Below are 16,381 nucleotides of genomic sequence, written 5' to 3'. Positions count from 1 at the left end.
AGAAGGCTCCTTTAGCAAGCACAAAGCAAGTGAACTGGCACTGCTTTAAGGGTTGCACAGATGTGATAGCTCAGAACTGTGTCCTTCCATGAAACACCAAACACTGCCAAGCCACAGCTGCATTGGGGTCAAGTGAAACACTTGCAGGTAAGAAGATCTTTTATTTTCCTGAGAAGAAAAATCCAAGGCAATTTAATTTTTAATTTAAATTGGTTTTTAAAACCCAATGTTTTTTTTAATTGCTGATCGAAGAGCCCCTCCTAATTCAGAGCTTGCAGCTCTGATTGCAAGCCACCCCTCAGCTTGTTTCTAGAAGCACAGCTTTGAGGAGGTTTGTGTTGATGCTCAACAGAAATGCTTCATAGACTCAATCACAGGAGAAACGGCATCAAGTAGAGAAAAAAAACCATACTTCCATGAGCAATTTACAGATGTAGGTTTCAAATATCTTTCTAGTGATTCTAGCTGTAGAACATATTTTAGCCCCATGAGTCTTCAGAAGACCGGGTATTCCTCTACTGCCAATGATATCTGTAGGTGGTTCAATAGCAACTAAATACCGTAACTATATTATAATTCTTAAACAAATAAAAAACAACACTTGAAATGGATAAACCAACTTTTCTATTTCTACCTCTTACAAAATACTTTCACTTGGGCATCTAGTGTGTGACTGTGGAAGAGTGAAAGAAATTTGGGCTTGAAAGAAAAAACTACGGCAAAACTCAGATCTAAAAGAAAACTTGAGTGACCATGACTGAAGTTTCCTATTTAAATCTTCCCCCTGCTACTACAGAAATTCACTGCTTATGCCCTGTAGCTCTTTTACCCTTGGCTATATCAGCTGGTGCTTGGGAGAGCAAACCTGTTATTTTGAGGTGGCAGCATTTCTGATAGCTTTTGAAATTAGCAGGACTTGAATACACTCCCCTTCCCTCTGCAGCCTTTGTCTTTGGGGAAATGAGAAGGAGGAGGCAGACATCATTTGTGCTACTGTAAATTGATTTAAGAAGGTAAATGAAGTATTGCCTCCTCTCACTATTTTTGCCTCAGATTTAAACATGATGTTAGAAAATAGAAGACATAACACAAGCTATATTCTGTATTAGATGTGACCAACAGATCCACTATCACAAACAAATCATACTTGGCATTATCTTTCCCAAATACCTTATGATTACAGATTTAATATTTGTTTTCTAACCAGATGCTGAAATGTTTATTTAATAGTCACTCTGTTGGTGACCATTCCTGGCATTGAGCTTAGATGCAAGGATAGCCACACAAAAACAGGAACAATGTGGACCTGAGTTTTTGCAACAGGAAGTTTTAGAAATGAAATTAGCTGTCACAGAAGCTTGTAATGCATCTTCCCTCTTCCTTCATTTTCACAGGGTGTCAAGCACAAGCCTGCAATGCTGTGATGAACTTGAGAATGATTTTACATCCATGATACTTTTAGGGAATTGCAGCTGGGTATTAAATGAATTCCCTGCTCCAGACAGTCCTGGTTGCTTTAAGGACAGGGGCTGCTATGAGCTTCACTTCCAGTTCTCTGCCTTGCTGTCTCCTATAACTTGCTTATGAATTTGAGTCTACCTAACTGTTCTGAGGTATTCAATAAGAAGCTTGCATGCCTGTCACAACAGATGCAGTCAGAAGAGTATTGGAACGAAAAAGCAGAATGAAGCATGAAAGTGCCACTGGAGGACACTAAGATTTGTTTGTAAAGACAGCACTGGAGAAGCAGAAACTGTGTTTTTTCTAGCACTGTTTTCCTTCACATAGCTACAGATGCCGTGTGTGAAGTGTTACCTTACATGGAATTGGAAGAGAAACTCTGCATCTGTACTGTCACATGGGCTCTGACCCTGCAAACCACACGAGCAACCACACTGCCAGAGCAGATGGGGCCAGGCAAAGCTACTGATCCTCCAGGACAAGCTAGTACCGCTACACTTCATCATGCCACGTTGGAGTGCCTGGCACAAATCAGCAGTATTCTTCTGGCATTCTTCACAATTCAACCATCACAGGTAGAAGGCAGAGTGACTCTGAGTAACTAGAGTTCAGGGTGTGTAATGATAACACAATCCTGTTGCTTGCTTGAAGGGCTGTGTTGCCTGCAGATAGCTGCATTATCACTGTTTTGGTTTGCAGTGACTGTCCTTCGTGCACTGGAAGTCAATCACTCCCCTTACTGAAGGACAAGCCCTTTCCTCTCATGTTTTTGCAATGGCCAAACTACATAAGCACAATAAGCAAAAGAGACCATCAGCCAAAATACATTAGAACAAGTTAACAGCCATAATTTTATGCTTCACTTCTTGACTAACTGAAAAGGCTGACTTCTAAAACAATGCACAGATCACTATGATAATGTGTAGTTACTTATTCACATTACTTTTGTACCTGCAAGTTCCAGCCAAGAATTCATGTTGCAGTGCCCAAGGCCTTGTGTGAGGGACTTACCCAGGTGCCAGCTCAGTGCTTTTCCTCAGTGAAGGAGGCCTGGTTATAATGTGCAGCAGGCTCAGGTGAGAGTGAATTCAACAGCCTGGGACTGTGTGGGTGCGGATGCACTAATGGACTGCTACAGCAGATGATTGCAAGATCACACAGGAAAAAGGTGTTTACAGGGAGCAAAAGGCAGAGTCCAGGCAGTCATCACAGCAGCAAAATGAGGTTTAATTACTTCGGCAAAGCTTGCATTTTAGATTGTTTCAGTTTTCACTCGTCTCCATAATGCATATAAAATGGTATGAGGTAGTTGTATGGTGCAGTCATAGCAGGAGAAGATATAAAAAATATTTAATGTTCCGGACTATGTCAAACCTAATTTTTAGTTGTCCATTTTCTTTTCATTTTCCACTGTGATCATTTTCATTCATGCTTGCTCATCTCCACAAGTTTGTACAGTATGCTAAGTGGAACATCTGCTTATCACTCATTTTTCTGCTCATTTATGCAGGGTTCATTCAGTGTGATGGATGGGGTAAAACAAAAAAAAAAAAAAATTAGTTTTAGTTTATGGAAGGAATACATCCAGCTGGGAACATCTTACTTTCCTGAGAATGGACCACTTTGGAATATACCACCTCAGCAGACAGCCAAGTATGCATCAGTAGAATAAACTACCTTCCTCACTGTTTGTTATCTGTTCCTGCTGGAATCTTGTATCAACACTTAAAGAATGAATGCCAAACATCACATGTGAATATTATTAAATGCTCTACATTTCTTATCTCTTTAGAAGTATTTTTAATTGATAGAAGTACTTCCAATTATTCATGTTTTTTATTTTATGTTTATTGCAATACTTTTCCTTGGCAGGAAAACAACTGTTATGTGCACATAAAAAAAGCTATTAGAAGGAATTTGGCCCCACGAGTGCTTCTCTAGGTATTTGTGTGGCCCCTGGCTACATGGATGTGCTCTTATGCAATAGGATTTAGTAATCTGCAAACAGATTTAACAAGTGCCAACCAAGAGCTCCCTAAGCAAACCTCCCCACATAACAAATCAAATATACGATTCAAAAATAGAAACTCAGCATAAGGTTAGAGTTTTACAGAAACATTATTCCACTGTTTTGTTACATAAATCCCTGAAGAGTGAAGAAACAGAGGAAACTGCTTGGTAAACAGGCATAAAAATTCTATCATGAAATAATTCAGTGACTCAGGAACTTATCTGAGACACCACATACCTGAATTCACAACCTTACCATGTCCTGTTGAGACAAGAGTTTTGAAGCTGTCCAGGGGAAACCTCCTAATCATGATCTATTTGCCACTCTGCTTTTGCATTCTCATAGTAACAAGAATTTAAGGAAGAACAAGTCTCCACTAAAAGATGAGTCTGTTTTAGAGAATCAATGTTTTTGTTTGGAAAGATAACATATCAAAAAAACCCCCAAACCATTTATCAGTTCTACTTCCAGAGACACTAAAGGACTTCAGAGCCAGGGTGTGCAGAGGGAAGCTCTATATCCCAAGGGACCCTCCACCTCCCTGCAAGTGGAGATCCCTACTTTGCAGAAAGCCCCTGAGGTTGACCAAGGAACTTTTGGGATCCAGCTTAGAAATGATGGCAGGAGCAAGCCAAAGGGAAACTTTTTCAGAAGATCTCAATGACAAAACAGCATGAAATCAAGAGAGCTAATAAGAATCCATCTTAGTGGATATTTAAGATCTGAGGGACTGAAGAACAGAAAAAGCAAATTCTTTATTTACAGACTCAGGTTACTTGATATTATGTGATTTGAATTTAGGTTTGAGAGGCAGAGGTGGAGGGAAGGGAACGTTAAGATTGTATTGTAGCAGAGCAAGGATCAAGGGTGGCTGCTATATGAAATTTGCTCTAGGCAGAGGAGAAAATGGAAATCAACCAAATTGAAACTGCCACTTGTGCAGCAACAGAACCTAAAATATGAGCAATAGAGGTCCACGGGGAAAAAACTTAAGTTGGAAGAACTTGGAATTATGGAAAATTAGAAAACTGGAGCCTTATCATTAGGATTTTAAAATGAGAGCAAAAGAAAATGAAAAATTATTTTAAATAGAAGAGAAATTGCAGCACTGTGTCTGTTATATTTAAGAACTAAACAAGAAAAGCATGGAGAAGGAAAAGCCAAGGAGTAACACTTACACGCTTACATTCACGATGAAGTTATCTTAAAGAAAAAAGATCATCAAAACCTGATAAGAGTGCCCTGCAGATCATATTCTGTTTATTTCCTAAACTCTTACATGACCTCTCAACTCTGCTTTATATTAAAGGTTGTCCTTGAGCTCCTGACTGCATTGAATTGGGTTTTGATCACTTCACATCATTACCATAAAAATTACTTTCAGCTTGACCTGAAAACAAAGAAGACTAGCTTTTACTGCATTAGGAAATACTGGAGCTGGTCTTGCAGTGATTCAGACATTAACAGAGAGAAATGCCCAGGGGACAGCTTGGGACAAGAATATTAAAGTTTTTATGGTCATTCTGATGAGTGCTGCAACTGTAACACCACAGCTTATTCACAGGATAGTACCAAGAGAGTTTTAGTACAAAATCACCAATTGCTGCTGGAGTCAAAGCAGAGATTCCATAATCCACACAGTAGTGGCCACTTGAAGCCTGGTGCTGGCTGCTGCATTTAACCTCCACTGAACCGAAGGAGTCAGGCTGCCATGTCAGTGCAGCCTTCTGCAAAAGCACAAGCTGGAGCTAAAGCTATGCTATTTGTCCACACGGATATTTACTATTAAGCTGAGAAAACATAACCTAGAACCATGGGAAGACTGAAGGCCTCCAGAGTGACTGAAGCAATGCCACAGGAAGGATTGCACTTAAAGTGGTTGGAGCACTAAGCAGGGGTGCATCACACTTGTTCAGATTTATGATGGAAAATACATCTGCTTTTGATATGTTCACTGTGTGGCAAGTATGAAAGCACAGATATGGTTTATTACGGAATGCTACTGATGCAAGACAAATAATGTCAAAGTATTTTCTCCTAGAGAAAATTGCCACAATGTTTCCCACACTGCAAATCCTTGGATCTGAGCTCTGAAACCCATCTCTTGAAAATGAGAACAATTCCCAGGAAGGTTTGTCCCAAAAGACTTATCAGCATGGCAAGTTTTATCCCAAAGAATTCCTTAAAGTTTTCTTACAATAAATTTTACAGATACCTTATAAATGCCATTTCCCCACTAATTCTTCATGGGCCAGTTTGTACAAGTTCAACACTTACTGTGTCTTTGCAGAGAGTACCTCAATGACATTCCCATTTCTCCTACCACATTTGATCTATGCCAGATTATCAAAACCCCTGTAATATCATGAGATAAAAAAAAAAAAGAAATAATAAGTTCTTGTAATTAAAGAAATATGGAAAGGCTAAATCTGTGATGAAGACTCTGAAGTATTTCCATAGCCAGTTTTCACTGCTTCAAATGACCCATCCTTATGAAGATGGATCAGTAGGTCTTACAAACATGTCGAGGCAAACCTAAAAACATTCTTGCATCACGAGTATCAATCTCCTTTCTGACAGCTACTCTGCCTCCTCTCTTCTTCCCTCTGTCTCCCCTTCCCTTCCATTTTTAGACATCTGCTCACCATAGTTTTCACAGGCAAGTTTTCTACTTTTTTTTCTTTTACCACACTCAAGCCTCATTTAAAAAGAGTGCACAATTTAAACGCACATGGGTGAGTGCATTCTTTCAGGAATCACTGCCACATAGCAAACCACATTGTTCATCCTGAGATAGTGCTTGGAGGTGTGCCTTGTACAGCTAATGCTCTTGACCCAGATCCTCTCCATGTCCACCCAAGAAGATCAAGGCAACCTTGAGAAATCTCATTTAGCTTTCAGAGTTGGATCAACTGTTATATCCTTTTTAAAATTAAATTTCTAAAAGGACTGAAGTAGACTGCTTAATGCTCTAGTAACCAAAGCACAGTGATCCATGGAAATCTCTTCAGCATTGCTCTGACTAGAGGTTCCTACACCCAGCTTATCAGCTGAGCACCTTCCAGCCAGCATTAGAAAACACAGCCAAGGTCTGTCACATGCTGTTTGTTCTAATCTCTGCTCCTCACTCTCCCCCTGCACACCCACTTTCCCTCAGGCTTGTGCAGAGTCCCTTGCTTTAGTAGCTTTTTTTCCCCTGAGAACATAAATCTTACTATATGTTTGTGCTATAGGTTGGAGGATGTGTGACTTGTTCCTGGGATTTTTTTTGTTGAAAGCTACAGCAATCTCTAGCTGGCAGGAGAAAGTTTCACTGTCTTGAAGACCACCCCAGGAAAGATTCTTCTCCTTTCTAAGCTCACATGTGAAAGTGCATTTACTGACCTGCAGGTCTGGCTGACAGCTCACCAGTACACCACTGCAGAGCAGTGGGCAATAGATTGAGAGTGATGGAGTTTTTAGACAGAGTATAAATCGCTGCCCAGTGCTACTTTTGCTAAAGGTGCTACAGGCACAGCTGCTCTTCACAGGTCTCAGGGAGCCCCTCTGTGCCAGCTCTGCTGATGCCCCGGTGCTGTGAGAGTGCAGGAGCACTGTCAGGTGAGCTTCACGGCAGAAGCAGCACCCACAGGGGCCCTGCTCAGGGCAGCCAGAGTGCTGCTTGCACCCTCCTCACAGTTCCACTGCTGCTGCTGCAGCCCTGGGCAATGGTCATGCTGCACCAGACTGCCCCACACTGAGTGCAGACAGCAGTCAGCAATTGCCAAATGCATGTGGAGGAGTTTGCTGTGCGCTCTTCCATGAAACAAATATATCCCTTGAGAGCAAGAGAAGGGTGTCTGTATCTGTTCCCAACACAAGACATGAGCCCCAGTCAATTTCCCAAACACTCAGAGGAGGAGCTACTAGGATTCTGCATGAATCTGAGATTCTGCAGAACCTTATAGAAGCATCAGTGTGTAAAATGTGGGTGTGGCACAAGGAACCACTCCTACCCTCCAAAAGCTGGTGTTGGAGAGGTCTTCTTTTCTCTGTAGTGCATTGAGGCATTTTCTTCACAACAGAATGCCCATTGTTGTACCAGATGATAAGGCTGAACAACGTCTCACCCCCAGAAGCTGCTAACCAAGCTCTGTTACAGCTTGGTGCTGCTCTGGGAAAACCTGAGGCATTTTCTCTAGCACATTATTTAACAGAAGTTTCTCTCCCTGTTTCACTGCAGGACCTTCCTGCTCATGCTTTTCTCTGCCAAAACGTTCTGCAGAGTCTAGCAGGGGTAGAACTTCAGTTTTTCTGCCTTGGGAAAGCAACACCAGCATACTTTGCCTCCCTCCACCCCCTCCTCCATGTTGGGACGCAAGGAGTTACAGCGCAATAGCTAAAATCTATTTTGCTCCTCAACAACATCCCTTCAGCACATTTTTCTTGCATCAAGCAGTGAAGTTTTCACTTGTAAAGTGTTTCCAAGTTAAACTGATCTAGTTCCTCCCTCCCAAAGCCATCCATGATATTTTTCTGCTTTACACAGGAGCCCCACAGGGTGCCAACTCAGCTCTGCTCTTCTAAGATACCCTTTAAGCATCTTCCCACAGATGATTGAATCTGAACTCCAGATGTCTGCAGGCACAACCTGCAGCAGCAGGTAATTAAAGTACAAGCAACACTGTGTGAGTTTGAGTATGGGCCTGCAGAATCCCCTGGCTTAAAGCCAGAGCTCAGTAGGCCCTGTCAAGGATGAAAGCAGAGTTTTATGCCCTTGGTGGTCAAAGCTGAGGATAGATTCAGACTGTTTAAAAAGTAAAAAATAGTTTCTGGTAGGGAAATGAGAGGAGGAATACCACCACTGTTGCCATGAAGTGAGAACATCTCATAGACACAGTCAATATGTGAGTACTTTCATGAGACACAGCCCAGAAAGAGTCCCATAACACCTCAGCTAAACCCTTCTCAGAAGGGAATCACCAATATCCTACAAGCCTCTAAGGGGTACAACCAGTTGCACCAATAGATGCTCTCTTCCCTAGAGCCTCCGGGCAAGTTTACTTAAGAAGTAAAAACAAAACATACCCTCTTCCATCTTTTCTCTGCTCCTGGCTGTAACATCTCACATGGAGCACAAAAGCCTCTCCAAAGTTTCTTCACCTGCAAGTCCAGGAATGTAGGTCATGCTTCAATGAAGTCTCATGAGGATCTCAGATCCACAGCTGAGCTCCAGCCAAGGAAGCTACCAAAAATGCCATGCAAGGTGCAAGTTTGTGTGCAGCCACATCTTCCCATTTCTGTCACACCGTCACCCTCTGGCAAGACTCTGAATTTCCTTGTTTGCTTGTTCTTCCCTGAAAAATGGCCGAGGGCCAGACTTAGCAGCAGAGAATGATTTCTTTCCAAGGCACATGCTTAGCATGAGCCCTAGAGCATTAAAGGGAGACCCTCTTCCTCATATTTATTTCAGGAGCTAATACCTGAAAAATCCAAGGCCATATTTAATCTATTTTTCCTCTAACAAAACAAGTCTAAAGCCATCTACTTGTTAGCAGTGCTGGCAAGCTGAGGCACTTTCTTAAAGGGTAGGTGGAAGATCATGGGGGCCTTTACTGCTCCAATAAAAGGAATTTTATTACAATTTGCTCTTTCCTTTTTGTTCTCCATTCAGCATACATGGCAATGTCATCTCATGTAGTCATAATTAATTTCTGGAAAAGAGGTATTTTATAGCTTTGACACAGACACATTGCATTGCCATGAGGAAAACAGATGCATGGGATAAAACAAAAACATCTTCCAGTGCTGATCTTCTACAGTCACTGATTTTAGTTGGAACTCACTTCCACAGAGCTGCCTTCAGAGACACCAGCAAGAGGAGAACTCCACCCTGGAAGTGCACATGCTCTTCCTCCACAATATTGGCACTGAAATGCAGGTTGACAACTCCCATATCTGAAACTTGCCAGGAGAGCTGGCATGTGGGCAGAGGAGATGTAGCTGATGGGAGAAGAAAGTATATGAAAACATTTAGTTTGCTGAGAAGGAGGAATGAGGGAAAGGCACTCAGGTCTTGCTTCATGAGACCCCCTGCTCCCAGAGTGAAACTTGCTGCTTACACAACTGTGTCATCCTGCTCTGGTTCAGACTCCTTTGCAACACATCAGCCTGGAATAAGTAACTCTATAAACAAGGATACTCTTAGACGGTCACACTGGGTTAGACATTAAATGTCTGTATATGTCAAAATCATATACAGAAGAGAGAATCAAAGACAGAAAAAGAGGAGGGAAAGATTCCTGCAGAAGATGACATTGATCTACTAAAGGCCCCATCCCAATTTCCTTTAGAGAGAAATGCATCCCTCACTACAATGTTTACATGAGTACATGCAGTATTCCAGCTTATCTTTTGCCTTTTAGAATCCGTGTTAGCAGCTAATACATACACACATGACATTAAGCTGATGCCAGACAGTGTGTTTTAGGGCTGGATTCAGCCATATCACACCTGCCAGGGTGCCCACAGAGCCACGCTCCTCACATGCCAGCATCAAAGGGTTGAGTCTAGACTCCCCTGCCCTAGGGTATGTGCAACCTTGCCAAGGCCATGCCGAGACTGTTTAATCCTATTAAGGCATAAGCTGGAAGTACACGATACTCATTAAAAGAAAATAGCTTGCTTTGTTCCTGAGATCTAAACCCCACAGCAGCAGACACCGGGATAACCCACCATTATTGACCCCTGCAGACAGGGCTTGCCATTCCCAGCTCCACTGTCAGGAGAAATCTCATAGCCCTGCTCTTTGCTCCCATATGAAAATATAGATTTAGAATCCTTACTCAGGACAAATGCCAAAGTTAGAGCACACAGATTTCCAAAGGGGAATTGTAAATATGAGGGTCCAGCTAATCCTTTGGGTGCTGCTTTACAGGCACACAGGGTCCACACAGAACCACAGCCAGTTGTCACTGTCCTCACATTGCCCTTCTCACTGGCAAAGTACCAGGTGGACAAAATATTAGCTGGTTGTATAAGTCAACAAGTAAGTCTTTTAAGAATAGTAATTATTTAGCAAAAGTTTAAAAAAAAAAAAAAATCTGGGTAGATGGGCTGTGCAAACTCATCCAGGCCTCTCAATGCATGGAAGGGGCAGGAATTCCACAGCACATGGAGCTTGTCTGCAGCATCCAGCTAAAGTACAAGATTGCCAACGGTTTTAGCTGTTTCCAATATCTAATTTGTTAATTAATTTAGGTCTTTCCAATATTTAATAGTTAATTAACAATTAACTGTTAAACTTCTGAAATATGAAGAAGTTTTCCCCTTCCAAAACTGTTTATTTTTAAGGTACTTGTGCTGCAGTGCAGCACACACTGTTGATTACATACCACCTTAGTAAGGAAGTGATGAAATCGGCCTAGTTGCTTTTATTCATTCCACCTATAATGAGCTGAAGCAATTCTTTCCAGTCTCACGCCATTCGGAAAGACAGAGCTGTTTGTATCCAGGTAACCAGTGCTGGCACCACAGAGCTTGCTGCAGATGTGTGCCCAGGGACACACCTCCCCGATCTGAAAGGGCCGAGGAGGGGGAAAACCCTCCTGAAGCAGTAACACACCTGACCCTACAGAAGCCAATACACTTGTTTGCCACATTTCCCAGAGAAGCCTGGCGGGGGTGTCCAGGCTCTGGGCTGCTTTGTGGGTACATAGAGCTGTGCAACAAACCCATTCCACCCTGCCCCCCTCCTCCCAAACAAACAAACAAACAAACAAATAAATAAACAAAACAAAGAGGAAAAGAAGCAGGAGAACAGCAGCAAGGGGAGGACATACATATGCATGTAGCCAGGAGTTAAATGGCTTTTATTCCTTCATGCATATGGGAACATCTTGTCTCTCTGCATGTCCAAATACTTGAGCATTGCCTCCCTGTCTTCTGATAACAGAAAGTCTGCCCCACAGTAACAACCACAAAACCTGTTACTTAAAGGGACTACCAGCTGCTCCTGCTTCCCTGCCCCTCAATCAATGGAGCAGTTATTCTTCCCTTCCCCTTGGTGCTTGCCTCAGGTAACTCCCTATCAGGTCTTCATTCAGGCTATTAAATTCTCTCTGTTGCTGAAGAATCATCACAGACCTTTCCATGCTCTCTGCATCCACTAACAGTTTCTATAAAGCAGAAATCCCCCATACTCTTTACACAAGAATGTCTTTTTAAAAGGGTGATATCTAAAAACCTCATGAATAGAATTTTTTTTACAACCATAGAAAACAAAACCAAAAAAATTACACAACACTCCCTTCAGATAGCCAACTGCAAGTGGTTTTTGTTTTTTTTTTTTCAAAGCCTGTGTAGTCAGTTATTTCTTAAGAAGGTGCTTTATATGTTCTGCGTGGCAGCATTCATACTATCCCACATATCCTGGCCGTTGCTATGGAAATCATTCCTCCGTAAGCTGATGTGCAAATGCAGGTCTCATTGCTGAGCAGAGAGGCTAAAGGTGTGCATGAGTCAAACTATTTGCTGTGCATTATTCCTCCACAGCCTCGCTGCTGCCAGGGGACAGGAAAGGAACAACTGGTGTGTGCTGAGGGTGCCTGTGACACAGAGCTGGGCAGTGTTTGCACTGCTGGACGGCCACAGGAAGGCTCTGGCTGTTGCCTGCTGCCAAGCACGATTTAGCCATCCAGCTCATCTGCTCTGGGTGCCACAGGATACAGGTACAGGAGGTACAAAACAAGTCATGATGTTTCTAAACTCTCCAGGGAGAAGGAAAGCCAATGCACCATCACAGCTACAGGGCAGGCAGTCCCTGCCCTGTCTGCAGGCCCTCAGGAAAGTCAGTGACGGAATCGGGCCCTTGGCAAGGGCCTGCTGGTGGCTACTGAGAGGCAGAGAATGAAGAGTGCTGGAGATCCCTCAGACTCTGGTGAAGCAGCAAGACCAAAAGAGAAAAAACATCCCTGAAAATCAGACTTCTTCACATATGCTGTGTTTGGCAAATCGACTAAACATGGTTTTCGAGCTCCTGACTACCTATGAACAAGCACCAAGGCGGATACTGGAGTACTCCCAGTCAAAACACAGCTTGATGCCAGCAGGCACTTTTCAGAAACAGCTGCTGGCCTGTCCCAAAGTAGCAGAAACAGAGGAACCTGCTGCCTCTGGGACTCAGCCCTTGACCTGGAGTGCAGGTACAGCCCTTAGAGCAGGGCTCAAGCCAAACACCAGCACTTCTCTACATATGGGAATCTGGCAACATTTCAAGGCAAGCATCCCACACCCCTTTCTTTCCCCATGCCCTGGAATTCTTGGCAGTGATTTTCACAGATATATTGAAACAAGTAGGAGGTCTCAGGGCAGCCCCCTTGCCTCAATGGTTTCTTAGTTCATCTCTTCTACAGCCTGAAGGGAGGAACTGGGATCAAAGAGGGAACAAGGAGCGTAATGAACTCAGATTTACAGCAGGTTTTTAAGGGGGGAGAGGGCAGGGCTTTTTTTTTTGCAAATGTTAGATTGGCCACCTGAATATTCAAGATTTTTTTTCTTTCAAATGAGGAACTAAAAGGCTGTAGTAGACAAAGGCAGATCCATCAAAAAAGCAAACATAGGATTTTTTTTCCTTCATCCCCTTGAAGAAAGTGCTCCTGCAGAAGAGCAACAAGTGGTCCATCACACAAACTTCAGTTTCTGTTCATATCTTACCCCTTTCTCACTGCTCTACAGGAAACAGGTCCTATATCCAACCTCTCCTCTGAATTATCTTCTGTCCTAAACATTAGGGAACTCTGAAGCTGAGCAAACAGCTTCAATTAGAGTCACAGTAGTTGGTGAAGTTTTTACACCATCCTTTTTTTTTAATTTTTTTTTTTCTTTTCTCCCCAGTGACCCTGGGGAAAGGCAGCTAGTTAAAGAACAGATTCCAAACAGAAGTCCAGACTTCTACAAAACATCTCAGATAACAAATGCAATAATCTCAAATCACAGCTCCTGTGAGGCACATTATAAATAACAGTTAAACACAGTAAACAGACTGCAGCATATCTGTGTAAACAAAGCAAGCACATCTCCCTCAACAGCAGCCCAAAATAAAGGTAACACTTACCTCATTTCAGGGCTAAAGAGAAGTCTGCTGTCACCTAAAGCTGCTCCACTCCTGCTTGCCTTCTCGGTGGAGATGGTCTGGTCTCCTCTCCCCTCTTACTAGAGAAGGTCAGCTGGTCCCTGGTCCTTAGCAGAAACACCTGGTTCAGCACAGCTTGCTAGCAGAGCACAGGGGTGACTGGGATTTAAAACAAAAGAACACAGTTAATGATTCTTTATAAAGGTTGTTTTAGTTTTAACTATCTGTGAGCTGCAATGGGCATTTTTCTGGTACAAAACAGCTGACTGGGTCAATGCCTCCTAATATTCTAATAAACTCTTACACCATTTATGAAAAGTACAGTGATAAGCAAATAGAAATGTTTCCAATTGCATTAAGATGTGGTATGAATGAAAATAAATTATATTAAATCCTACTATCATAGAGAAGTATCTTATGATTTATAAGTTCCTACATTATGTAAATTAATGCCCCACAATTCTGCAGCCTGTGGATAGCTCTCTTTTGTGTTGTGATATTAACACACATACTATGCCTCAAAGCTTCCAATTACGTGGGTGGGATTTGGAGAATACAAATGACACAAAAAACTAGAGGGATTTATTTTAGGAACAGCTCAATATGATAGAATATAGTATCAAGATCAGAGGTTATGAATTAGAGATTCTCTTTCACTGTCTTGTTAGAAAGGATATAAAAGAAACACTGAAGGAATAGCAGAGATATAGGAAACAGCAAAGTGTACATGTGCATTTAATACAATTCATCACCATTCCTCTTAGTTTTAGTATAATGGCATTTATGATGAATCATATTGTGACTATAATTTTAAGAAATGTGATTTTGAATGATGTTTTGCTATGATCTGTTTATAACATTCCTAGGTGCAGACACAGTGCCACCGTTAGAGGGACTGGGAAGGATTCTTCTCATGTACATGAAAGCCAAAACCCATATATTTAAATTCTGAACAAGTTCCTGAATTTTTTAATCATTAGGGTTATTTCTCCCTTCTCAGCTGCATCATTTCATGTAAACTGTTATTTTTTGGCAGCTCAGAGAGTGAATTTGAGCTAAAATGCTTCTTAAAATATTTGATGCTCTTCTGTACAGATGCACAGAGGTAAGTGAATTTAGAAATCCAGATCAATGAAGTGATAGATTGAATACAATAGCTTTCTTAGATAATTTTCTTCAAAAAAACCCAAGTCAAACTCAGAGACAAGATTCTTGCAAATGTTAAAAAACATAATGTTTCCAGGGATTGCTTCATTATTAAGTGAAAAATTAAGTTAGTACATGTCAAAGGGAGGATGCACGACAGAGAAACGGAAAGAGGCATTACTGACTCAAAATTCTGCTAACTTTTGGTTTTCCTGTGGCACAGACAGAAAAACTACTTCTGCTTTGCATGAGAAAAAGTTCTCAGCAATGGCAAAACTACTCAAAAAAGGACTTTAACCCCTCATCTCTCTGTAAGAATTCCACCCTCATTTATTTGTGTGATGGCAAAGGAAGACACAAAATACACATCAGTGCCAAATCCTAAAATTAAACAGCAGGGGAGAAGGAGGTTTTGTCAGCAGGATCCAGTAGATCACACTCTGGATGAGGCAAACCCTAAGATATCCAAAGCTCCCAGCTCTGATTGAGTCCTGCAGGAGTGTAGTGACTCAGCGCCAGGCAAGAGATCCGAGTGCATCTCAGGGTGAGGCCATTTACTTACAGGATAACAAATACTGCAGTGCTTCTTTAAACTGATTCTATATACATAAATATGGTGAAATAAACCTCATCCTCAACACCTCACCAGGCCAAAGTTGGTGCTCTCTTGGCTGAACTTTATGCAACTTGGCTTTACTTGACCAGCAACACACCCTGAGGGTCAGATATAGGGGGGATATTTTCATCTGACTAGACTGTTAGTGAAACCAAATACTATCTATCTTTCCCTGCCACTCCCCTTTGTTGCTAGATTTATTTTTTGAGAACAGTTGTCCTGTAAACAAGAAATAACTCATGTGGTTGTTTTTGTAATTTCAAAAATAATCCCAGAACCTGTTAAAGTATGTTAGTATCTAATGCGATGTAACCTGTCCTTCCTCAGGAAAGGCACTGGGCTCTAATGTTTTTTTCTCTGACAAAGCAAAGAAAGCAAGTGATCTTTCCTCCTCTTCTCTCTGAGCCTTTGGCCCTAAGTTCAAATCTATGTCTGTCAAATAGAAGTTTAGAGCTGAAGAGAGATAATCACATGATTATCAGATGCACCAATTCTACTGATTCAGGATGGCAACATGCAGCTTACCACTTCAAGAGGAAACCTCTGGTTATTTGGCTGTTGAGCACAACAGAATTGTTCCAGGTATTTTCCCTAAGTCCAGCATATCCAGGATGAGTCTGAACAGGACAAATAATCAGCTGTGTCAGGAGCAAAGTGCCCTGAATGCACAGGAGCCCGCACAGAGCTGGTGCAGAGTGTGTCCTTACCAGCTCCCATGTGGGAGGTGCACTGTACTTTTGGTTACTGCACTGCACCCCTACACATTACAGTAGCTTCTCTGTGCTTTCCATCCCCCCAGGCTGTTTGTGGCACTTCATTGTATCTTAACAGAAAGAAGATTTTTGTAAGATTGCCAGATTCTGGGGGTTGGAAAGTTGATTGATTCATGGAAACGCTATTTCAGGTTAGTTCTACAGTGTAAACCTGTAGAAAGGCATGTTCCTCTCAGAAGACTGGATTAGTTGAGGCTCAGCTGGTTGGAGCATGGTGCTAATAATGCCAAAGTCACAGTTCAATCCCTGTATGGGCCATTCAC

At 42.0% G+C, this 16,381-nt stretch overlaps 1 protein-coding gene across 1 annotated transcript in view; it reads right to left on the bottom strand.

The window, feature by feature from the left end:
- Positions 1–13,624, bottom strand: part of PCGF5 (polycomb group ring finger 5) — a 103,825-nt gene extending 90,201 nt beyond the window's left edge. Inside the window, exon 1 of the mRNA XM_088059350.1 lies at positions 13,566–13,624. The gene's annotated coding sequence lies outside the window, so the exon portion shown is untranslated. The remainder of the gene's footprint in view (positions 1–13,565) is intronic.
- Positions 13,625–16,381: the final 2,757 nt, after the last annotated feature.

Source organism: Pseudopodoces humilis, chromosome 9 (assembly GCF_049639895.1).
Source record: "Pseudopodoces humilis isolate 2021_Gansu_Grassland_sample_001 chromosome 9, ASM4963989v1, whole genome shotgun sequence".
NCBI lineage: Eukaryota > Metazoa > Chordata > Aves > Passeriformes > Paridae > Pseudopodoces > Pseudopodoces humilis.
The sequence above is the reverse complement of the archived record's forward strand: the minus strand, read 5'-3'. Positions and strand labels throughout refer to the sequence as shown.